This window comes from Tursiops truncatus, chromosome 19 (assembly GCF_011762595.2).
Source record: "Tursiops truncatus isolate mTurTru1 chromosome 19, mTurTru1.mat.Y, whole genome shotgun sequence".
NCBI lineage: Eukaryota > Metazoa > Chordata > Mammalia > Artiodactyla > Delphinidae > Tursiops > Tursiops truncatus.
In genome coordinates this window covers 48252702-48277557 of record NC_047052.1, presented here as the reverse complement: position 1 = coordinate 48277557, position 24856 = coordinate 48252702, and the positions used below count along the sequence as shown (strand labels likewise).

General features: G+C 46.7%; 1 protein-coding gene across 7 annotated transcripts in view; it reads left to right on the top strand.

The window, feature by feature from the left end:
• Positions 1 to 24856, top strand: part of ZNF180 (zinc finger protein 180) — an 87290-nt gene that overhangs the window by 14534 nt on the left and 47900 nt on the right. For 3 of the 7 annotated variants that reach the window (XM_073795947.1, XM_073795944.1, XM_073795941.1), the window contains one exon: positions 129 to 3665. The exons of the other annotated variants lie outside the window; for them this stretch is intronic. The gene's annotated coding sequence lies outside the window, so the exon portion shown is untranslated. The remainder of the gene's footprint in view (positions 1 to 128; positions 3666 to 24856) is intronic. 7 annotated transcript variants of the gene reach the window in all.

Sequence of the window (24856 nt, the reverse complement as noted above, 5' to 3'; positions counted from 1 at the left end):
CATTGGGTCACAGGACTCGGCCATGTTCCCTGCTATTGCTTATCGTTCAGGTAATAAATCCATCATGTTATCCTCTCTCTTGCTTACTCCTGCATCTCTTTCTCTCTCTCAATTGTTTCTGCCTGCAGGCGAGGACAGGGGGTGATATTCACTGAGATCTTAAATCTCCACCTGGTTGCTGGTAGAAAAATACGTGCGAAGAAACCAGACGTCATCTGGACCTTCTTCTGCAAAGCAGGCCCTACCTACGCAGGGGAAAGGCCAGAAGTGGATTTCCCCGTGGATGTAGGAAGCTGAAGAGAAAATGTCCCAGGGGTTTTGGGTTGTGGATCCGTTTGCTCACCGTGGGAGCCTTCCCCCTTCTGACGTGCCTTCCAGTACCACAGCTAAAACTACACTTCCTCACTCCCCTTGAAGCCATATTTCTGTCAATCTGACATACTTGCATGAGATTTGGAAAGTGAAAGTGAAATGGCGGTTCTGCTTATGATGCTTCCGCCATGAATTTTGGCAAGCACAGTCACGGACGGGCTGCTCTTTTTTTTCTGAGGTACCACAAGTGACTGGCTTTGTGCGTTTTGAGAGGCTCTCATCTCTGTGAATCCAGCAAATGTGATGTGGTTCTGGAGCTGACAATTCCAGTACAGGCCTACTCGTTTTATTGCACTTCATAGATATTACGTTTTTCACAAATTGAAGGTTGACAGCCCTGTGTTGAGCAAGTCTATTGGTGTCATTTTCCAACAGCATTTGCACACTTCGTGTCTCTTGTGTCACATTTTGGTAATTCTCACAATATCTCAAACTTTCTCGTTATTATATTTGTTATGGAGATCTGTGATCGGTGATCTTTGATGTTGCTACTACAACTGGCTGAAGGCTCAGATGATGGTTAGCACTTTTTAGCAATAATGTATTTTTAAATTAAGGTTTTTTCCTTTTTTTTAGACATAATGCTATTGCACACTTAATAGACTCCAGTATAGTGTAAACATAACTTCTGTATGCACTGGGAAACCAAGAAATTCCTGTGACTTGCTTTAGTGTGATATTCCCTTTATTACAATGGTCTGGAACTGAACGTGTAATATCTGCATGCCTGTAGTAACAGCTTTTTGATTCCCCACCTTTCTGTGATGGTGGAGGCAGCAGCTCCCGCGGTGGGTCAGTTCTGCAGTTTCAGTTCTGCGGTTGTGGGGTCTGATAGAGTCAGCTTCCTTTACCTTTTCCATCAGAGGGCACCCAGCTGTCTTTCTCTGGCATGGGTCTGTCCCTTTCAGCCAATTTAAATTAATCCAATCTTAAGTCAAATAATATGCACAAGAACGTCACAGCACCAGATCTATCCTCCCAATATATATAAAACACAAGTGAAATAGCATCTCCTAAGTGAAAGCAATTTTTCTTACCTTGCTGTTTTCAGTCACAGCCATATAGCAATAGGAGGTAAAACATTAATTTAAATGACACAACACTATTTGTTTAAATAAAAGGACCTGGCAGAGTTATGGGTGTTCTTTTTAGCTCCATGAGGGTGGAGAAAGAGAGAAGTGACAATGAAAACTGGTCTTTGCACTTTTCAGGAAAAGGGAGTATCAATGTAGATATTATTACCAGGGGCAACAGATTATTATTAAGACAACCAGTCCAGATTTGGGAGGTATTAGCAACTAAATTGTATCACCCCAAACTCATACGTTGGAGTCCTAAACCCCCAAGTAACTGTATTGGAGACAGTTCTTTAAAGAGGTAATTAAGCTTAATGAGGTTATAAGGGTGGAGCCCTAATCCAATAGGCCCAGTGATCTCATAAGAAGAGGAAAAGACACCAGGGATGCGAGTGCACACAGGGAAAAGGTCATCTGAGGACACAGCAAGATGTCACCCATCTGCAAGCCAAAAAGAGAGGCCTCAGGAGAAGCCAACTCTGCTAACACCTTGACTTTGGACTACCAGAACAATGAGTTCTCTTAGTTTAAGCCACCTAGCCTGTAGTAGTTTATTAAGGCAGCCCTAGCAAACTAATACAGCAGGTTAATGAGGGCTTTCAAAGGATGCAGCAAACATCAATTTTTGAAGTCTGGGTTTCTTATAAGACTCCTTTATTCGAAATACATTTACAAGGAGAATTTCATGAGGCAAAAAGTCTCTGCTTTCCATAAGCTGCAGAAGAGGGAATATTTTCTCCTTCTTGTTGCTGAGATTTTTGTTACCAGTTAGAACAGCCTAGAGTTTCAAGGCAGTCTTGCAATCCTCCCCCCCCCCCGCCCCCCGCCTTTTTTTTAGTGTTAAGAGAAGAAACAGCTTCAATATGGTCAAAACTTACAATGTAAAAGGAAATGGGAATAATATGATCATTAACAAATAGAACACGAGGCTTGCAACGTTTTGCATCCATCAAAATGAAGAAACGAAGTAGGAGAGAAAAGTAAAAATTTTAGTTTGAGCCGTTCCAGGATGGCTGTGAACCCAGGCCAGTCTTTTGGACTCAATAACCTGTCACTTTGAGCTGTAACCCATTTGGATGTTAATGGTGACATTCCGCTATCCCAAATCTTGGGGAAAAAAGCACAATCGCCTCACTTCTCAGAGAGTTGCATTTGAAAAATCTCTTGTCTTCTTGCAAACTTAAGAAGTCCACAATGGTGACAATTCCAGTCTTCAAGTCTTACTTGGGTCGCGGGTGGGGCCCTTCCCCTTAATGTTCATCTCACATTTTAAAACCTTTTAATAGACATTCCTTCTTGCCGCTCCTCACCCCATCTCATGGTTAATTGAGCCAGGACTATGCCCAGGTGAGAAAATCAGCCTCCAAATTATCAGTTTAGATGCTTTTGGTTGCAAAAAATGGATAACCCAACTCAAAATGATATGAAAATCTGACATGTATTATCCTATGTAGCAGGAATTCCAACGAGGGCAGTTCTAGGTTGGTTAACACAGTGGCTCGGTGATAACACCAAAGACCCAGGCTCTGCATCTCCCTTCCCCGCCCTCAGCAGGTCGAACTCTGAGGCAGAATCCCTTCACAGTCCAAGATGGATACCACATGGGCCAACAACAGCTTCCAAAGGCAGAATAAAAGATCACCTGTTGCTGGTTCTCTTTAAGATACAATAAAATCTTTCCCACCGGCCCCCAGGAGACATCCTCTCATTTGGTATTGGCCAGAACCAGGTCACATGTCTGTTGCTGGGAGTAGGAGCATCATGATTGGCTCAGCTTTTGACCAATCAGGACTTGTCTTTTCCGGCGAGCTCCTGTCCTTAATTCACCGCCGAGGGCAGGGAGGAAGGTGGTCGTTTTTCAGCTCTGGGGTTCTTCCAGCAAGGAACACAGGGAGGAATGGTTGCTGCGGGGAGGTACCCCACCAACCTCCACCAGTCTCCCACACTTGCTACATTTGAGAAGAGCATCCTCCTCTCCAAGCCCAGTTTACAGCCCTCCCTTCCCCCAGTTCCAGCCTCAGGCTCTTCTCTCTGCGTTTCCTCACACTTAAAAGCAGCGCTCTAGAGAGGTCCACCTGGCGGGGACCTGAGGCTTCCAGCCAACAGCCATGGGAATGAGCCATCTAGAAAGCGGATCTTCTAACCTTTAGTTCACTGCAGCTTCGGCCCTCATCTTGACCGAAACCTCACGAGAGACTCTGAGCCAGAACTACCCAGGTAAGCCGCTCCCAAATTCCTGACGCACAGAAACTGTGCGCTTAATAACTGTTGTTGTTGTTTTTAAGCCATGAATTTTTGGAGTAATTTGTTACACAGCAATAGATACACTCCTTCACAGGGACACCAGGTGGGTTCATAGGATTCAACGAAGCAGTATCTAAGTACATGTGCTTGGCCTCAGTTTAAACGCTACCTATTACTATTTTTATTTTTACTGCAGTTTATCAAACTTCCCCCAATGGTTTAAAACCAATCTCTTTTACGTGTAACGTTAAGCTGACCTGAGCCTTGTACCAGTCCTTGGGGAATGGGTATCATTACAGTCTGAAGCAGCACTGAACAATGGAAATGTAATGCAAGCCACAGATGTATTTTGAAGATTTCTAGGCGTTTCATTAAAAAAAGCAGAAAGACAGGATAATTATTTTCACCTGTTTGCCACTACCTACATAAAATTGGTTTCAGGTTGTCGTCATTCTGGTGGATTTGAATTTATCAGTAATTGTAACTGAAACTAGATGTAGTTAATATAAGCTTTAAGAACCATGGAAAATTATAACTTGAAACTTGGCTATTATGAATTATCAGCTAAAGAAAAACTAGATGAGAATATGGTATTCTTATACATTTAGAGAGTTGCTCATTTAGTGTTTCTTACAAAAAATGGGTTGTCATGACACATTAATAAAAGTGAATGGTGGGGCTTCCCTGGTGGCGCAGTGGTTGAGAGTCCGCCTGCCGATGCAGGGGACACGGGTTCGTGCCCCGGTCCGGGAAGATTCCACGTGCCGCGGAGCGGCTGGGCCCGTGAGCCATGGCCGCTGAGCCTGCGCGTCCGGAGCCTGTGCTCCGCAACGGGAGAGGCCACAACAGTGAGAGGCCCGCGTACCGCAAAAAAAAAAAAAAAAAAGTGAATGGGCACCATACGCATAGAGATTTCTATCATGTGAATCAATGCTAGAAAACAGTAACAACAACAAAGTTGGATGCTTCTTCCTTAAATTATTTTCTATTGTCCAGAGGAAAACAGTGGCATTCTTAGCATGGTATTTGAAGTCCTTCATATTCTGACCTCTACCAACATTTGCATTCTGACTCCCTCCCATTCCCTCCATATACTCTGTGCCAGAGCATCTGGAGGCGTATATTCCATATATGGCTCCATCTAAAATAACCCAATTATTTGAGAGTTGGTAAAATCCAACTCTTTTTTTAAAAAAATTATTTTCTTGAAGTATAGCTGATTTACAATGTTGTGTTCATTTCTGCTCTACAGCAAAGTGATTCAGTTATACGTATATACATTCTTTTTCATATTCTTTTCCATTAGGGTTGATCACAGGATATTGAATATAGTTTCCTGTGCTATACAGTAGGACCTTGTTGTTTATCCATTCTATACGTAATAGTTTGCATCTGCTAATCCCAAACTCCTGATACTTGGCTCCCCCAGCCCCCTGCCCCTTGGCAACCACAAGTCTGTTCTCTGTGTCTGTGAGTCTGTTTCTGTTTTGTAGATCAGTTCATTTGTGTGGTATTTTAGATTCTACATATAAGTGATGTCATATGGTATTTCTCTTTCTGCCTTACTTCACTTAGTGTGATCATCTCTAGGTCCACATGTGTTACTGCAATATCCAACTCTTCTTCAGGGGCCACGTCAGCTTCCTCCACGGTCTCTCTGGTAACCGTTCACCACTCTCTGTGCTCCCAAAGCACTGGACTCATACCTCCTTCATAGTGCCCATCACGTTTAGTTGAGGGAACTCTGCAGCTACACTCTGTGCTGTCTGAGTGCAAGGATGCTGCTGTGTTCTGTGTATCCCCAAGCAATGGCCCGTAGGCAGCACTGAACACATGTTTAATTGATTGGTACAGCACTGCGCACTCTATGTCAGCGCTGAACACGCGTTTAATTGATTGGTACAGCACTGCACGCTCTATGGCAGGGAGGTACTCTTCACTCCTGTGTGTTATAAGAATCGTCAGCAGAGCTCTGTGAACATACAGGTACCAGGGCTCCATACCGGAGCCACTAAGTCAGTATCTCACAGGGGTGGGTCTGGGTTTGTGCATCTGGGGCAGAAGCTCCACACAGATTCTAACGTGTGAACAATGGAGTTTGTAAAGAGATAGATCAATATAGACTAGAACTGCCAGGGAAAATTTGTGGAGGATGGGGCATGCACCAAACTTTGAAGTTTTGGGGAAAGATATACCAGGTCAATTAAAAATAAAAGACAAAAGTACAGACATGAAAGTCAAGATGACAGTAAGGAGACCAGATTTTTTTTTATTTTATTTTTTTTGCGGTACGCGGGCCTCTCACTGTTGTGGCCTCTCCCGTTGCGGAGCACAGGCTCCGGACGCGCAGGTTCAGCGGCCATGGCTCACGGGCCCAGCCGCTGGGTGGCATGTGGGATCTTCCCGGACCGGGGCACGAACCCGTGTCCCCTGCATCGGCAGGCAGACTCTCAACCACTGTGCCACCAGGGAGGCCCAGGAGACCAGATTTTTGAATAGATGGTTTGTGTGAGAGTGATACCTGCTAATTGTGGATGAGCGTGGTAGGGACAGATCGTGGGGGACTTTGAAAATCTGTGCAGACTCCAGCAGTCAACAGAGGCTGACATCTTAGAGGCGGCGCATTGTTGAATCTTGTCATGGAAGCACGTTTTCAGAAAGAGGGTAACTTGTTTATGAAAAAGGATGAGGAAGCCCTCATCCATAAAAAAATATTTCTCTGAAACCTTTCTTGAGAAATTTATGAATTAAAGAATCATAAAATTTTAGAACTAAAAGTACGCATTTATCCCTTGCCTTTGAGTAGAATTCCACAGAAAACAAATTCCTCTTTGATAAAAAGAAATGGTTCCATGGTTAAATGAATTTAGGTGTTAAAAAAAAAAGCAAAAAGAAGCAGGTAGAATTAATTTTAATAGTATATTTTATTTAACCCAGTATATCCAGAATGTTGTCATTTCAGCATGTATTCAATAGAATAAATTACTAATGAGATGCTTTACATTCTTTTCTTCATACAAAGTCTTGCAAATCCAGTGTGTATTTTACACTTATAGCGCATCTCAAAGCAGACCACTAGCCACATGTGGACTGCTGGTAGTGGACAGCTCTGGGTTCTGAAGTATGCACCATAAAGCAGGATCAGAGAGGTTTGGAGTCTAGCTCAAGGACACACAGCAGGGCCCAGCTCAACTTTCTTCTCAGCCCCTGGTTTTCCCTGGGAGTGGGGCCCAACCCACAGCAGATTCTAAGCCAATTGCTCTCAAGTTCTAGAGAACTCTAGAGCATTGGAGAATCACCTGGGGAGCTTGTTAACATTGTTAAAATGAGGATCCCATCCCCACCCCAGATGTACAGCGTCAGAACCTCCAGGGGTGGAAGCCAGGGATCTGCATTAATCAACTCCCTGTGTTTCCGATGCACATCTGCAGGGCACACCTGGAGGACCACTGCTCCCAGACACTTTGAAATCATTTGGGGAGCTTATCAGAATTCCAGTGCCCAGGCGGCACCCCAGGTCAACCTAATCTCTAAAGGTGGACCAGAATATCGATTTACTTTAAAAAATCTACTTTATTGAGGTATAATTTACATCCACTAAGATGCACCTGTTTAGGGTTTCCCTGGTGGCGCAGTGGTTGAGAGTCCGCCTGCTCATGCAGGGGACACGGGTTCATGCCCCGGTCTGGGAGGATCCCACATGCCGCGGAGCGGCTGGGCCCCTGAACCATGGCAGCTGAGCCTGCGCGTCCGGAGCCTGTGCTCCGCGACGGGAGAGGCCACAGCAGTGAGAGGCCCGTGTACCGCAAAAAAAAAAAAAAAAAAGATGCACCTATTTAAAGTGTAACTTTGTGGGGGCAGGGATAAATTAGAAGTTTGAGATTAACATATACACATTACTATATATAAAATAGATAACCAACAAGGACTTGCTATATAGCACAGGGACCTCTACTCAATATCTTGTAATAATCTATAAGGGAAAAGAATCTGAAAAATAATATATATATATATATATACATATACATATATGTATATATATATATATCTGAATCACTTTGCTGTACACCTGAAACTAACACAACATTGTAAATCAGGTATACCTCAATTTTTAAAAAAGTGTATGGTTTCTCTGGTGGCTCAGTGGTTGGGAATCCACCTGCCAATGCAGGGGACAGGGGTTTGAGCCCTGGCCCGGGAAGATCCCACGTGCCGCGGAGCAACTAAGCCCGTGCGCCACAACTACTGAGCCTGAGCTCTAGAGCCCGCAAGCCACAACTACTGAAGCCTGCGCGCCTAGAACCTGTGCTCTGCAACAAGAGAGGCCACGAAAATGAAAAAGAAGCCTGCGCACCACAATGAAGAGTAGCCCCCGTTCACCACAACTAGAGAAAGCCCACGCTCAGCAACGAAGACCCACCCAACACAGCCAAAAATAAATAAATAAATAAATTTATTTTTAAAAATAAATAAACAATCCGCCTGCCAATGCAGGAGACACGGGTTTGAGCCCTGGTCCGGGAAGATCCCACATGCCACAGAGCAGCTAAGCCCGTGCACCACAACTTCTGAGCCCACGCTCTAGAGCCCGCAAGCCACAACTACTGAGCCCATGTGCCACAACTACTGAAGCCCGTGCGCCTAGAGCCCGTGCTCTGCAAGAAGAGAAGCCACTGCAATGAGAAGCCCGCGCACCGCAACGAAGAGTAGCCCCTGCTCGCCCCAACTAGAGAAAAGCCCATGTGCACCAATGAAGACCCAATGCAGCCAAAATTAAGTAATTTTTTTTTCAAAATTAAGTAATTTTTTAAGTGTAAATTTTGGTATATTTAACCCATGTAACCACCACTACAGTCAAGATACAGAACATTTTCGTGACCCCAAAGATTCCTTTGTGCCCCTTTTGCAGTTAATCCCTCTACCTCAGGCAACCACTGATTGGCCTTTTTTTTTTTTTCCAGAAAAAAAGGTTACATTTGTCTTAGCATTTCTTATCAGTGGAATCGAATACATTCTGAGCAGTCATTTCACTCAGCATAATGTTTTTGAAATTCAACTATGTGGTTGCCTGTCCCAGTATTTCATTCCTTTTTATTGCTGGGTACAGTTGACCCTTGAATAACATGGGTTTGAACTGCCTGGGTCCACTTATATGCAGATTTTTTTCAATAAATATACGAGAATATATGTGTAGAACATCCTGTGCAAGACTTGTTTTGACTTGTTTACATAGGCATAAGGTGAATATATTTATATATTTAATATACAAATATATATTATAAAATTAATGTGTTTTTGTACTGTTTTTATGACTTTCGAAGAATTACGTTACAGTATGCCCTCCTCCCTCCGTCCCTCCCTCCCCCTCATAATTGGGAAACTGTGTGTCAGGTAAGTGATTTTTAAAAAAATGTGTCAATGTTTCCAGTACTGTATTATGAATATGACTGTAATATTTGTATGCCGTTAAAATTTATTGACTTGGCTACCAGGAAGCAACAGTATCAATTAGGCTAGGCTACCATAAAGCAATCCTATTGCTGCTGCTTCCTTATCAATGCATGATTTGTTATGCCTGTAAGTAAACACGAATGCCTTTTTTCACATTATCTTTTCGTTTTTGATGTTGTGTCAGTAAAACGTCTAACATCTACAGTGTTTTGTATACTGTATCGATATAGGTACTGACAGATGGTTCATCTTGTAAACAGTGGTATCGATAAATATAGTACAGTATTGTAAATGTATTTTCTCTACCTTATGATTTTCTTAATATTTTCTTTTCTCTAGCTTAGTTTATTGTAAGAATGCAGTATATTAATATAGTACATATAACATATAGAATATGTGTTTATCAACTGTCTGTGTTATCAGTAAGGCTTCTGGTCAGTGGTAGGCTATTAGTAGTTAAGTTTTTGGGGAGCCGAAACTTATACGTGGATTTTCGACTGCACAGGGGGTCCGTGCCCCTAATCCCCACATTGTTCAAGGGGCAACCATATTCCATTGTGTGGATGTACCACAGCTCTCTTATACACTCATCAGTATTTGAAAGTCTCCTCCAGTGTTTCTGATGGGTGAACAAGGTTGAGAAGTCTTGCTCTGAGCTTGGGGCTTTTAATCTATAAACCCACAATCCTATAAATTTATGGTCTCCTAAATATGATGCTGACGTCTTCAACCGCTGAGTGTGAGAAAGACAGGGATGGGTGATGGGATGAAGCCTGTGCTTCCAAAAGGTAACTCTCCCAGCCATGTACCTGCCTTGTGGTTTGGGGATACCCGTGAGAAGGCTACACCCATGTCTTTGCCCCTGCTGTTCCCTGTGTCTGAAACACCCTTCCCATTTTCTCCAAGTATCCAAAGGATGCCTAGTGGTTTCTGCTCTCAGCCCACAATTCCTCCTTCCCAGAGAGCTGGTCAGAACCCTAACAAATATGGCCAAGGGACTAGTTAGTTCTGATAGTTCAGGATGTGCTGTCTGGGTCAGGGCACCCTCTGCTCTTCTCCCGGAGGCTCTGAGACCCCTCCAGCTGGTCTGCCTATCCCCCCAGCTCCAGCCCATCATCCACTTGCTACCATGTTCTTCCTGTTGCTTGGCTATGACCCTGTCATTTGGGCTATAACAGGAACTGTTACTTTCCACTCCATCCGCTCCGCCTTACCATGCTGTTCTCTGGAAGCTGATACGGGGGGGGGGGGGGGCGGGGAATTTACCCCCTCAATCTAGTTCTACCCCCTCTTCCCACCCCATGAGGTTGTGGACCAGGGTGCCACTGCCTTGCATAATTCCGTTGGATGTACTCCTTGTGAATGGTGCCTCCTGGTGGTAGAGGTGTGTATTTTGAATGACAGCGGTAGGATGGGTGTTTGTCCAGTGGTGGGGGGGCTGGGTCTTCTATCTCTGGGGGTTGCAGGAGACCAAGGCCCCACCCCATTTACAGCTCTTGAGAGTCACAGGTAAGCACTCGCTGTGGTTGCCTCATGGGAAGACTGGATTATCGATTAGTGTCAGCTCCCATCTTGTCAGGAAGGGACCTTGCCCTGGGTGGAGCAGGGATGGTTTCCTCTTTTGATAAGAAAGGACGGAGCTGGCTTCTAACAGGAGATCAACAGCCCCTTGGCCTTGTGCCTGCTTCCCGGGCCACCACCTGCCCCCGGTGAGCTACATCCACTGGCCCACTGTTGATAGTTTCTTTTTGGTGGAATCAGTTCTCCGAAGGCCTGTCAGGAAATTCCTCAGTTTAGAAGGCCTTGGACTGAAGATGCAGGATGCCTTCCATCTCTGTGGAAGGATAAGATTTTGGAAGAGATTCCCCTGATATCCACGACCCTTTCTTCCTTAGTAATACAAGCCTTGATTTTTAAATGGATACATTAGAACAGCAAAAATTACACTATGTTCCCCTACGTTTTGGCCAGTAGATACAAGTATAGAAGTGTTGTGTGGGACTTCTAGGGATTGGCCTTAAAGAGAATGTTTCTAAGCCTTTTTTCCTTTGTATTACTGACTGGAATGTGGATGTCATGGCTGGAGCTCCAGCAGCCATCTTGGATCACAAGTTATATACTGAAGATGACAGAGCAATAATATGAAAGGAGCCTGGGTGCTCATGATTATGAAGCTGCCACATTAGCCCTGCATGCCCTACCTCCAGACTCTGTGTATGTAAAAGTTAATTAAACTTCCAACTTGTTTATGTCGTATGATTTTAGGTTTTTCTGTTACCTGCAGCTGAACCTAGTCTTGACAAAATACTCTCATGGAGGAGAAATTCAGGGTACATCCTGTCAAGGCAGGTGTATCTCTTGAAATTCTTTTGGGTCCACATGGCAGGAACCCAACTGGAAGTAGTTTAAGGAAAAAGGGGAAATTTGTTGTAAGGGAACTCCAAGGTAGGACACCCAGAAACAGGCTCAAACTCCTGCAGGGATTTTTTTTCTCTCTCTTTCATGTCTGCCTCTCTCCGTACCGTGGATTCATTCTTCTCTCTTCTTACAGCCTGGCTTTCTCCATGGAGGCAAGAACATAGCTGCTCATAGCCGTAAGCTCTCTTGCATTTTTGGCTGCCCACAGGGAGACAAATTCTCTCAAGCTCCCCCGGTTGTGAATCCCAAGTGGGCACAGATGCAGCCCCTCATTTCAGCAGGGCCAGTGGTGTGCTGGAGGGGTGCTGACTTGAAGGCTCAGACCACTGGGAGGGTCTGAGCTTCCCCACATCGCAGCCTCCCAAGCCACGCCCACTTCCACCTCCAGTATCTGTCTTCCCACCCCCCCACCCCTGTTCCTTTTTACTGATGTCCTTTGTCCTGATTGTGCCAACTGGAACAATCACGAAGCCACTGAAATCTGGGGTTGCTAGACAGATTGAACAATGGGAGGAAATGTTGGTGACATAATATGGACTGGAATAAAAGCATGTTAAAATTGCTTACTCCTGAAACTCCTGAGCTCAGCTTCTCAGTAAGATTCAATGATCTGAGTTGAATTAAGGGTAGAGGACGAAGCCTGTGGGTGACATAGCCCAGAGGTTAAGGGCATAGCTTCGGAGCCAGCCTTCCTGGGTACCAGTCCTGCTTTCACCACTAGCCAGCTGTGAGCCATCGGGCAAGCTATTGTTCATTCTACCCACAGCTTCCCTATCTAAAATGGGAATAATAATAGAATCTACCTTGGAGGGTTGTTAGGAATAACAGTCCAAGGCCAGTGCCTGCTGGGCGGTGAGTGGCTCAGTGTGGGAAGCTTCTGGGGCACAGCAATGAAAGTATCAACACTTACGCAGCCTAACACCATACACAAAAATAAACTCAATGGATTAAAGATCTAAATGTAAGGTCGGGTACTATAAGACTCTTAGAAGAAGACATAGAACAGTCTCTGACATAAATCGCAACAAGATCTTTTTGGATCCACCTCCTAGAGTAATGAAAATAAAAACAAAAATAAATGGGATTAATTAAGCTTAAAAGCTTTTGCACAGCAAAGGAAACCATAAACAAAACGAAAAGACAACTCACAGAATGGGAGAAAATATTTGCAAACGAATTGACTGACAAGGGATTAATTTCCAAAATATACAAACAGCTCATGCAGCTCAATATCGAGAAAACAACCCAATCAAAAAATGGGCAGAAGACCTAAACAGACATTTCTCCAAAGAAGGTGGCCAAGAGGCACATGAAAAGCTGCTCAACATCACTAATCATTAGAGAAATGCAAATCAAAACCACAGTGAGGTATCACCTCACACCAGTCAGAATGGGCATCATCAGAAAATCTACAAACAGCAAATACTGGAGAGGATGTGGAGAAAAGGGAACCCTCTTGCACTGTTGGTGGGAATGTAAATTAGTACAACCATTATGGAGAACAGTATGAAGGTTCCTTAAAAAATTAAAAATAGAGCTACCTATGATCCAGCAATCCCACTCCTAGACTGTAAAAGACAAAAACTCTAATTCGAAAAGATACATGCACCCCAATGTCCATTGCAGCACTATTTACAATAGCCAGGACATGGAAGCAACCTAAATGTCCATCAACAAAGGAATGGATAAAGAAGATGTGGTACATATATACAATGGAATACTACTCAGCCATAAAAAATAACGAAATAATGCCATTTGCAGCAACATGGATGACCTAGAGATTGTCATACTGAGTGAAGTAAGTCAGAGAAAGACAAATATCGTAGGACATCGTTTATATGTGGAATCTAAAAAAAGGGTACAAATGAACTTATTTACAAAACAAATAGAGTCACAGATGTAAAAAACGAACTTATGGTTACCAAGGGGGAAGGGGGGAGGGATAAATTGGAAGATTGGCATTGATATATGCACACTACTATATATAAAATAGGTAACTAATAAGAACCTACTGTATAGCACAGGGAACTCTACTCTGTAATGATATATATGGGAAAAGAATCTAAAATAGTGTGGATGTATGAATACGTATAACTGGTTCACTTTGCTGTACAGCAGAAACTAACACAACATTGTAAATCAACTATACTCAACAAAACAAAACAAAACACGTATGCAACATCGCATCTGTCTGCTGGGTTCGTATCCCAGTCTTTCCACTTGCTGGTTGGTGGCTGGGGCTTTGAGTAAAGCCCGTCTCTGTGTCTCCACAGAGTGCATTGTAAGGAGTGAACGAGACAGGATGCGGTGCAGTTGGGACAAGAGTTAATGTTTGCCAGATGTTAATTATCAGGGTTGTTATTGCCTCCACCCCTTCCACTGGCTGCTGGAGCCTGCTCCCACCAGCTTCCTTGAACTGTTAAACATTCAGGAATGCCAGCTCCTTGTTCAGCCATTAGTAGCTTGAAATTGGCCATGGTGGGAATATACACACCATGGAAATTGACAAGCAGGACAAATCAGGGCATTTACTCTTCTTTTCAGAGAACTAGTTTACTAGCACACACCATTGCCCCCTGCTCCACGTTTCCCGAAAATCCTTCTCTTGCCCACCTCCTTGCTGAGACCCAGAACAATGCATTCAGCTGTCTCCTGCAAGTTGCCATGTACAGACCCACTGGCCCCTCAAGCCCCGTGTGGGAACTCGACGTTGTCACCTCCACTCTGCCCTGCCCCCAGCACCTCCGTGGTTACCCTCAGCCCTCCCACACCTTGCAGTCATCCCCGGCTCCTGTATCACACACCCCCATCCAATCGGTCATCAAATCCTGTTAACTCTACCTCCAGAATATCTCCCGAATCTCCCACTGCTTTCCCCGTGCACCGCCCTCTTCCCCAGGCATCCACTGGTCAGCTTTCTGTCACTATAGGTTAGTTTACATTTTCTCATCTTTTAGGTAAATGGAATCACATACCGGGTACTCTGTTTCCACCTGGCTTTTTTAACTCAGCCTAACTATTTTGAGATTTATCCATGTTACTGGGTTATCAACAGCTTATTCCTGTTCATGGCTGCGTAGTAGTCCGTTGTACAGATTTCCCATCATCTGTTTTATCCACTCCCCTGTTGATGGACCCCTGGGTCATTCCAGTTTCAAGAAACGAGGAATACTGTGGTCTGAGCCCTGTCCCCTGTGGTCTGGGTCATCGCAGTCTCCCTGGTCTCCCTGCCGTCTTTCCCCCACGTGTAGCCACAGGGATTCCATTAAAGCAGAAATTGTGTCTTTGCTCTACTCTGTCTCAAGCAGAGTAAAAGCCAGAGTCCTCCCCTCACCCACATATTCACCCCACCGCTCACTGTTAGCTCTCTGCCCTCATCTCCCACTCTCCCTGCCCCGCCGCCCCACTCATTATCCCCCGGCTGCCCCCTCTCCTAGCTGTTTGTTCCTTCACCGTGCCCTGTCACGCTCCAACTCCGGCTGGACCCCTGTCCTCTGCCTGGGCTCCTCCCTCCATCTGGATGCTCCTCCCCCAGATCTGCATGCAGCTCCTCCTCTCACCTCCACTGGGTTCCTGCTCCAGCATCTCCTCCCTGGAGGGCACCCCCTCCCAAGCTCCCAGCACTTCTTATCTCCCTTCTCTGCTTTCTTTTCTCCACAGCAGTGATCACCGACTCACCTACCCTATCATTTACTTATTTGCAGTGTTCATTGGCTGCCTCCCTCCCCGCCATGTCACCTCCCCAAGGGCAGAGACTTTGCCTTGTTCAGGGCTGCAGCCCCAGCACCTAGCACGGTGCCTGGCACACAGTAGCTGCTCAGTTGGTAGCTGTAAGATAGGCCTACTGGCATCCCAGTTCTTCTGAGCGGTGTGAAACCCCACCCAAATCTTCCTTGCCTTCCCCAGAGACAGTCCACTCTCTCTTCTCCTGGTGATGCCGCCTCTCCCATCACCACCCAGCTCCAGCCACCTCTCCTAAAAGCGCTCCCAGGCACCTAGTTGCACCCTCCCCTCTGTGTTCCACATTGTTTTGTTAATACTCTCATTAAAGCATATTTTCACACTGTAAAAAAGCAAATTATAAAGCTGCCTTCCCATTGCTCTCCGGGCCACAAGGGAGGGGAAAACAGTGCTCTGGGAGTCCTTGGTGGGGGGGATTGAAGAAAGGTGGGTCTTCAATCGTTCATTCATTCGTTCATCCATCCATCCATTCATTCACTATTCAGCCATGAAGTGTCAGCTGAATTTCCAGTGGCAGGAGGGGGTCGGGGGTGGAGAATGGGAGGGAGAGGCATCCTGGTGGAGGGAGCTGAGGGGGGAAGTGTCCCCGTCAGAGCGGGTGGAGCCTTATCTGAGGGACAGCGTCAGATGGATCTCCATGAGTTCCATCACTGCCGAAACAGAACTCGCCCTGTTCTTCTGCTTGAAACCCTTCAGTGGCTTCACCTTTGCCGCTGAGTCAGAATCAGGTCCACCTGTCCCCACATGGCTCCTGAGATCCTATACGGTCCTGGCACACGCAGCAGACAGACTGAGCTGCTGGCATTTTCTCAAATGTGCTCTGTTCTTTCCTGCCCCTGGGCCCCGTTCACGACCATCCTTCAGGTCTCCCCTGGATGTGACTTCTACCTCGAAGCTTGGCTTCCGCCCCAGGTGGGTTGGGGCATCCGCTCTGATGCCACGTCCTCTGTTTTCATGCCCGTCCCAGCTCTCACGAGCGTGTTCTGGGTGGCAAGTTTTCTTACCATGGACCCACCAGCCTTTGAGAGTCCTGAGGGTGGGGTTAGATCTTAGCCATCTTCATAGCCTCAGATGTGCCAGTGTGTCAGTGGGGAAGTGGGACCAATGTGGGCCCAAAGAAATGAGTCTGGGTGCTTAGAGGTTCACCTTTGACAAGAACACAACCACACATACTTTCCACTCAACTTTTGTGCCTGTGTAGTGGGTGCTACGCTGCTTTCCCCAGAGCCACTCTTTCAGGGCTGGCACACCATCCCAGCTGCCAGAGATGCCAGCTGCTGAGGCCTCCTGCTCCCTGCCTCCCTAGGAATCACCCCTCCGAAGGGAACTGCCTCGCCCAAGCTCGTGCCCCTCCCAGGTGGTCAGCATCCACAGGTCGTATTAATTTCCTGGGGCTGCCGTAATGAAGTACCGCCAGCTGGGCGGCTTAAGCAACAGACATTTATATGCTCCTAGTTCTGGCGTCTAGAGGTCTGAAGTCATTGTGTTGGCAGGGTCGGTTCCTTCTGAGGGCTGGGAGGGAGGAGCCATTCTAGGCACCTCTCCCAGCGTCTGGTAGCCTCAGGAGTTCCCTGCCCTGTAGATGCCGATCTCCCTGTGTTTTCACTTCATCTTCCCTCTTTGGGTGTCTGTCTCTGTGTCTAAATTTCCCCTTTTATAAGGACACAGTCCTATTGGATGAGGGCCCACCCTAATGACCTCATCTCAGCTTGATGAACGCAAAGACCCTATTTCCAAATAAGGTCACATTCACAGGTCCCGGGAATCTGGATCTTCAACTTCTTTGTGGGAACACAAGTCAACCCACAATAACCTTTTCGTCTCCCTTTGGGCCAGCCCAATCTCAGAGCTCCCTGTGGGGTCTCAGAGTGGACCGAGGCCTCACCTTCCACCTGTCAGTAGATCAGCGTATCTCTCCACCTAGCCCTGCCTCCTCAGAACCTCACAAGGCTGGATCTGAGAATACTATGCAGGCAGACCTCTCGCATGCAACTTCCTGTCCGGGGACCCCGGGGCAAACACAGGGACACAGGAACTCCCCGAGTCAGCTTTGCTCACGGTGAAGGCTGATGATGGATTCTGAAGGGGCCACACACTGTGACCACAGGCCTGTGCCATGTCCTGCTTTTGTAGCAGGACGGTGAAGACCTCGTGCTGGATGGCCAGGGTTCAACTTTCAGTGCTGCCACGTGTTGGCTGTGTGATTGTATAAAATTACTAATACCTTCTTCCTAGGGTTAATGTGAGGGTTGAGTTAATCCAATAAAGTTCTAGGCACACAGTAAGCACTCAATACATGTTCACTTGCACTGTCCAGGTTTAGGTTGAGCTGGTCTACAGACAACACCTCCACACATCCAAAGGAGGCAGGCTTCTGGGTCCCGAACTTCCCCTTCTAAGTCTCTGGTGACTTCTCCGAATGCCCAGCTCACCTTAACTTCAACCCCTCTGCCATGTATTTGCATCTGTCAGAGTGTCGTAAAATTTCACATTACATTTAATGGGCAATGAAAGCTAAATTTAAATTTTGTTTTAGAAAGGAAAGGTGCTTAGGGGAATTGCTTCATAAGTCCACAAAGGCTTACCAAGGTCGATAAACTAGGGGCACAGGTGTGCGAAATAATCCAGTCCTTTGCAAGAGGCTGCAAATTTGAAAAAAGTTTAACTACAGAATTAAATCCAAGTGCCCTTCACATTGTTTCTTTTTCACATTGTTTTTTAATGATAACTTTCCATTTTGAAATAGTTTGACTCAAAAGAATTTGCAGAAATAGGAGCGAGAGTTCCTGGACACGCCCTTCACTTACTGTGGTGTTTTTACTCACAGCACTAATACCAGATGTGTGGTTTGCTTTTCTTATAGCGTCTCTGATTCTCTAACACCAACCCGTGTGTCCTGCAGTTCAGTTTGACACTAGCCGCCCAGAGTCAGTGTCAGACGCCACAGGTTAAGGGCTCAGTCCCACAAGTCGGCCCTCACTTCAGAGGCCAGTAGCGATCATTGGGTCCCCAAGTTACCAGAACTTCTGTCGGACTTGGCTACAGAGTTGGGGGTTTCTACAACCCCCCTCCCTTTCAGGTTCAATCATTCGTCAGAACAGCTTACAAAACTCAGGGAGCCACTTAACTTGCATTTTGTGCTTTATTCTTTTTTTTTTTTTTGGTGACGCCGCATGGCATGCAGGATCTTAGTTCCCCGACCAGGGATTGAACTCGCGCCCCCTGCAGTGGAAGCTCAGAGGCTTAACCTGGACAGCCAGGGAAGTCCCTCTGGCTTATTATAAAGGATGCAACTCAGGAACAGCCAAATAGATGCACAAGGCTAGGTATGGGTGTGTGTGTGTGTGTGTGTGTAGAACTTCCACACCCTCTCCGGGATCACCACCCTCCTAGAACCTTGATGTCTTCCCCAACCCGGAAGCGCTCTGAACCCTGCCGTTAACGGTTTTTATGGAAGTTTCATTACACAGGCATGATTGATTACATCATTGGCCCTTGGTGATTAATTCAGCCTCCAGTCCCTCTCTCCTCCCCAGCGGTCCAGGGTGGTATGAGGCTGAAAGTTCTAATCCTCTAATCGCGCCTTGGCCTTTCTGGTGACCAGCCCCAATCCTGAAGCTATCTAGGGGCTCCCGGTGACCATCCACCTCAGCATACAAAAGACACTCTCACTTTGGAGATTCCAAGGGTTTTAGGAGCTGTGTGTCAGGGACTGGGGTCAAAGACCAAATGTTTAGGGTTTTTTTTGTTTGTTTTGCGGTACGCGGGCCTCTCACTGTTGTGGCCTCTCCCGTTGCGGAGCACAGGCTCCGGACGCGCAGGCTCAGCGGCCATGGCTCACGGGCCCAGCCGCTCCGCGGCATGTGGGATCTTCCCGGACCGGGGCACGAACCTGCGTCCCCTGCATCGGCAGGCGGACTCTCCACCACTGCGCCACCAGGGAAGCCCAAATGTTTAGTTTTTATCGTATCACGCCCAGCCTTCCACCGATGCTCTTATTTTGTATAACAATAGCACCTTGTCAAAAATCAGAAAATGGATGTTGGGACAGTGCTATGAATTCAGTATCACATTGTTTTTTGAAAAAAGCCTTTAAAGTACTTAGGAAAACAAAAACGAAAGAATGAAAAACCCCTTTCAGGAGGGGGCGCATTGTAGGTAAACCACGCGAGATCCTCGCTGGATCTCGAGGAAACCATCTGCTGGGTGCCGGTTTTAGGTAAATTCCCCGGCAGCTGCTAGACCCAAGCGTAAAGCGCCAGATGGATGCAGTGCTCGATAGTGAACTGCTAGATTCCTGGGGCCCAGCCAGTCTGTCTGCCGTGTAGCAGTTTGATACGATTTCAGATCCATTTGTTTATGACAAAAATGAAGTTGTTTTTTTAAGAGTGAAGTTGTTTTCAGGAATGACGTTATGGTTTTGATGTAAAAGTGAAATCGTGTGTCAGGATGTCATCACCTACATCTGTGGTTGCTATGAAGCCCTCAGTAGCTCAGCTGCTCGAGGACCCCGCTGGGGGGCTTGTCGGTGAGGACCATACAGGAGTGTCCAGTCTGGGCAAAGTTACCCTTTGCTGATCTAAATAGCTCTCTGTGGAATCTTAAAAAAAAAAAAAAGAGGGCACAAATGAACTTAATTTACAAAATGGAAGTCGAGTCACGGATGTAGAAAACAAACTTATGGTTACCAGGGGATAAGGGTGGGGGGAGGGATAAATTGGGAGATTGGGATTGACCTATACACACTACTATATATAAAATAGATAACTAATAAGAACCTGCTGTATAGCACAGGAAACTCTACTCAATACTCTGTAATGGCCTATATGGGCAAAGAATCAAGAAAAAGAAAAAAGTGTGGTTATACGTATATGTATAACTGATTCACTTTGCTGTACACCTGAAACTAACCCAACATTGTAAATCAACTATATTCCAATAAAAAGTTTAAAAAAAGAAAGAAAGAAATAGCTCTCTGAAGACCTTGGGGCATTAGCTCCTGCCATGGTAAAGGCAACTCTTTTCCCCACGGGGGCAAAAAGCCATCAGCAGCCTGGAGGAAGATGGTCCTGCCTGCCAGCGCCTCCTTTGTTCCCTAGCAACGTGCTCTAGCAGTGAGGGACTTCCGTTTTCACTGGTGGGTAGCTGGACCTCAGCTCGTGGTTAAGTCGCCTCTCCCGAGAACCACCTTGTATAAAGGTACAGCTTAACTAAATTTGGACTTTATTTCTTTCATCTCCCCTTGCCTGGAACAATAGTGTAGTTCATCTATCATTGATTTGGGGAAGGTTCTTTCTTTATTGGCTTCTTAAGAGACGTTATCCTATATGCTACTGCCTTGTGAAATTATTATAATTCCCACAGTGAGCCTGTGTTAGATAAAATATTGGTAAAGACCATCTCAGGCTCGAAGCACAATTTGCCCCAAACAAAACACCATCCCACCCTCACTCGTTTCTGAGAAAGAAAACAGTTTGTCCCCAAACTGAGACCGAAGCCCACTGTGTGTTCCGTATCTCTGCCCACTAGAGAAATGTAGAGATCACTGCTAGCGGAGCCCCTTTGCCTGACAGACCCCCACCTGACCCTGCTGGAGATGGACTGTTGGTGCCTGGGCGCTAATTGATTGGTTTATTTCTCAGAAGTTGCTTATTATTTCTGATGAATGTCTCCTGCCTAAAGATGTCCTCCCAAATCTAACACTACCACTGCCGAGAATGTGGCGCTTTGACATCCTCGGGAAATAAACAAGACGGTGCCGGGCTGCCCTGCTGGCCACCAGGCTCACGCTATCTGCTGGCTGGCCCCGTTGGCGAGAAATCGACTTTGACACACGCTCAAGGCTCATTTAAGAAATTTATGCCTAACACCTTCCACTTGGATGGATTAGAAGCCTTGGGGTGGGGGAGGGAGGGGATTCTGAGTGCCCCCCTCTGAGTCCCCCCACTACAGTCTAGGAAGTATTAGACCCCAGGCTCTGGAGCCAAATAGGTGTGGTGTGCTGCTGATTCAATCATGACTCAGAGCAAGTGACTGATACTGCTGAGCCTCAGTTTCCTCATCTGTGAAATGGGTGTTGAATAGTACTTGTCTGTGAATCTGTAAAATTGCTTTTGTTAATTAACTTCCAAGGACAAAAGGCGGAGAAGCATCATTCTCTAAAATCAATTGTCAGAGACTTGAGTATTTGAAATCAAATTAATGAGAATGGGACATCCCACGCTTGCCTGGGGGATCTAAATAGCTCTGATCTGCAGACACAGCCTCCATTCCCAACCCAGGTTCAGAGCTTCAGATAAGGGATTTCCAGACTCAGTATTACATATTTAGCCTAATTTAGTAGCTTCCAAGGCAACGGGGCCCTGAGTTCTCTTCACAGCCCGGGTCTTATTAACCCTCTTGCTCACAGGCCTGTTTTTCTCTGTGTCAGTCAACACCCTGTCAGGAATTCCGTGGTGGTCCAGTGGTTAGGACTCTGTGCTTTCACTGCTGAGGGCGTGCGTTCAATCTCTGGTCAGGGAACTAAGATCCCACAAGACTGGGGCGAGGCAAAACAAACAAAAAAAGCCCCGTGTCATTTAAATTTCACCTACACGCTACCCCTTCCCCACATCTCATATAACACTGGGTCTCCTGTTGGGGGAGACAGCCCATGGGGATTCGAACTCCTTTGCTGCAGCATGAATTAAATCTGAGTTGTCAAACTGCAGGAAATGTTCCCAGTGTCTTTATAAGATAAATTTTTTTTAAAGGATTTATTTATTTATTTAATTTTGGCTGCATCGGGTCTTAGTTGCGGTGTGTGGGGTCTTCGTTGTGGTGCATGGGCTTCTCTAGGTGTGGCGCATGGGCTTCTCTAGTTGTGGCGTGCGGGTTTTCTCTAGGTGTGGCGCATGGGCTTCTCTAGTTGTGGCGTGCGGGTTTTCTCTTCTCTAGTTGTGGCACGTGGGCTCTAGCTGAGGCGTGTGAGCTCAGTAGTTGTGGCATGCGGGCTTACTTGCCCTGAGGCATGGGGGGGCTCTTAGTTTCCTGACCAGGGATGGAAGCCTCGTCCTCTGCATTGGAAGGCTGATTTACCACCAGAACAACAGGGAAGTCCCTCAGATAAATTTGATCATGCCTTATATTTTGCTGTGAGGGCTAAAAGAGCTAACGCGGAGAAAGTGCTTAGCAGGTTTCTTGGCTCGTGGATTGTTTTAACTGCATTTAAAAGTTTTCTGTATTATGATGCACCTGAGGCCTTGCTGACCCTGGACGGCCTACAGGGTTGGCTGATTCCTAGACATAGCAAATGACTTGCCTGCCAGCGGGCCTTTCACATGCAAACTAACGAAGCCAGAGCTCACTACCCCAGCTACTTTCTTTTTCTGGGACTTTCCAGTTTTGGGCCACTATCTCCCTATCCTAACTGCCCGAGGGCCAGGCATCAATCGACTAGGGACAGCCCCTTACGCCCCAGAGCCCACTGAAATGATTCAAACTAGCCAATTTTAAACGTGCTTAACCCTGCTCCCCCGCCCCACACCCCCCACCGTTCCTTCCTGTAAAAACCACAATAAAGGCTCTCGCCCACTTACCCCCCTCCCCACCCAGGCCTGAGACCAACCTCACTGTTCTCTCATGGGACCCTTCATGCTTGGATCATCCCCCGCATCTTGGGACCTGTGAGTCATAAACTATCTTTCTAGTGGCAGTCGTCTCCTGACCTCTTGATCTCACCATGTCTGAATAAAAATAACATCTACATTTTAAAATGTCCCACCTGTGCTCACAAACCCATCGGTCAGCCCAGACTCCATTTGGGTGAGCTCCGATTTTCCCTCCGGGCCAAGATCTGCTTGTTCACATCTGCTCCCCGATGCCCCGCATTGACAAAGCCAGCATCCGTGCAGAAGTGCGTCCTCTGGTCGCTTGCAGAGGGAAGCTGGGGGAGCAGCTAGATTCCTGTGGGAGGAAGAGGAAGGCCAGGAACTCTTGCTGGGCCTTGCAGAGCTGCCTGAGTCCAGAGTCTCCCAGGCGCCCCCTGGAGCCAGCTGTAGGTACCTGCTTCCGCCCTTTCCCGGAGGAGGTTCGTACCCGGGGTGAACTTCAGGGCTGGGAAATCTCTTCAAACTGAGTGGCGAACTGTTGTGCCTGTCTGCATTTTCAGCTCGGAGAGAGGCCTGGAGAGCTTTCTGCTGATTTTCCTAGGAATCTTTAACCCTCCCCAGAAGATGAACCATCTCCTTTCACACCTGCCCCAATGATGTGGTGTGCCTTTGGGGAGGAGGGTGGAGGTGGTGAGTCGGAGTGAGGCACAAGGGCAGCCTCTGTCCCTGGCAGGCTCTAGCTCGTGCTTACGTGGGTGTCAGCTTTGTGAGAATTTGAGCTGTCTCTTTAGGTCCTGCATATTTGTCCTCTAAATGCACGAGAAAAAGTTTGGAGTGTGTTAAAACGGATGTGGCAGAATGTTAACGGTTTGTGAAATCTATGTAAAGAGATATAGATGTTCGTTGTACTGCTCTCACCTGTGAGTAGGCTTGACATTTTTCCTCATTAAAAGTTGGCTGGAATCACAAAGAAACAAACACATACTACACTAAAACTCAAACCAAAAAGCTTTCCCAAGGAAACAGGCAGGAGTCAGACCACCTTCTATACCCTTGTGTGTGTGTGTCTGTCTTGTTTCAGGGTTCATTCACAAAATTGCCAGCCTTCCCTTTCAGGAGATCATTACATCTGCCCCCTTCCCCAATCGTCACCACCTGCAATCCCCCAAAAGTCTTCCCAGCCCTGCCCGGGCTTGGAGCTTCGATATTTTCTAAGCCGGAAAACACCAATCTTAGACTCGGATCTCAGTCGGAGCCTCAGCTCTGCCACTTTCTAGGTGTATTCATTGTCAATTGCTGTGTAAACAAATTATCCCTGAATGTAGTGGCTTAAATAAGAAGGAATTGTCTCACTGCTTGTAGGAGTGGCATGGCTGATTGCACCTGCCTGAGGGGTCCCAAGCTAGGACCACTCCACGGAGCCCTTCCTGCATTCCTGACCCATAGAAGTTGGGAGAGAGAATAACGTGGTTGTTTCAAGCTGCCTGACGTTGGGGTACTTTGTTTTGCAGCAATAGTAACTGGGGCACTAACCCAGGACACCTTAAAACAGGAAGGAGCGTATCCTAGGACACAGCCAGGTCTCAGAAGAGAAAGGAAGCAGAAGTGGACAGCCTCACAGCCTCAACCAAGCCCCACACTACCTCACCTCTATGTGTCTCTGTCCATCTTTCTTCTCCTCTCCTGCAGCTCTGCTTCCCCTGCCTCTCAGTGCCCAGCATGGAGAAAGGAGGCTGCCTCCCGCTCCCGTTTTCACGTCCTTTAAGAGGCTGAGCCAGAATCTCTTGGTCTTGGTCCCAGATTCCCTGGGAAAGAGACTCTTGTCAGCCAGCGAAAATCTGGTGTCCAGACTGGGATTCTGAAGTTGCACGAGATGTGCTCGCCCCTGCCCCAAGGGACGCTGGTATCTGGCCGCCCCACTCCCCTACCGCCAGGCTGGGCATCTGGTCCAAGGCTGGAGGTAGG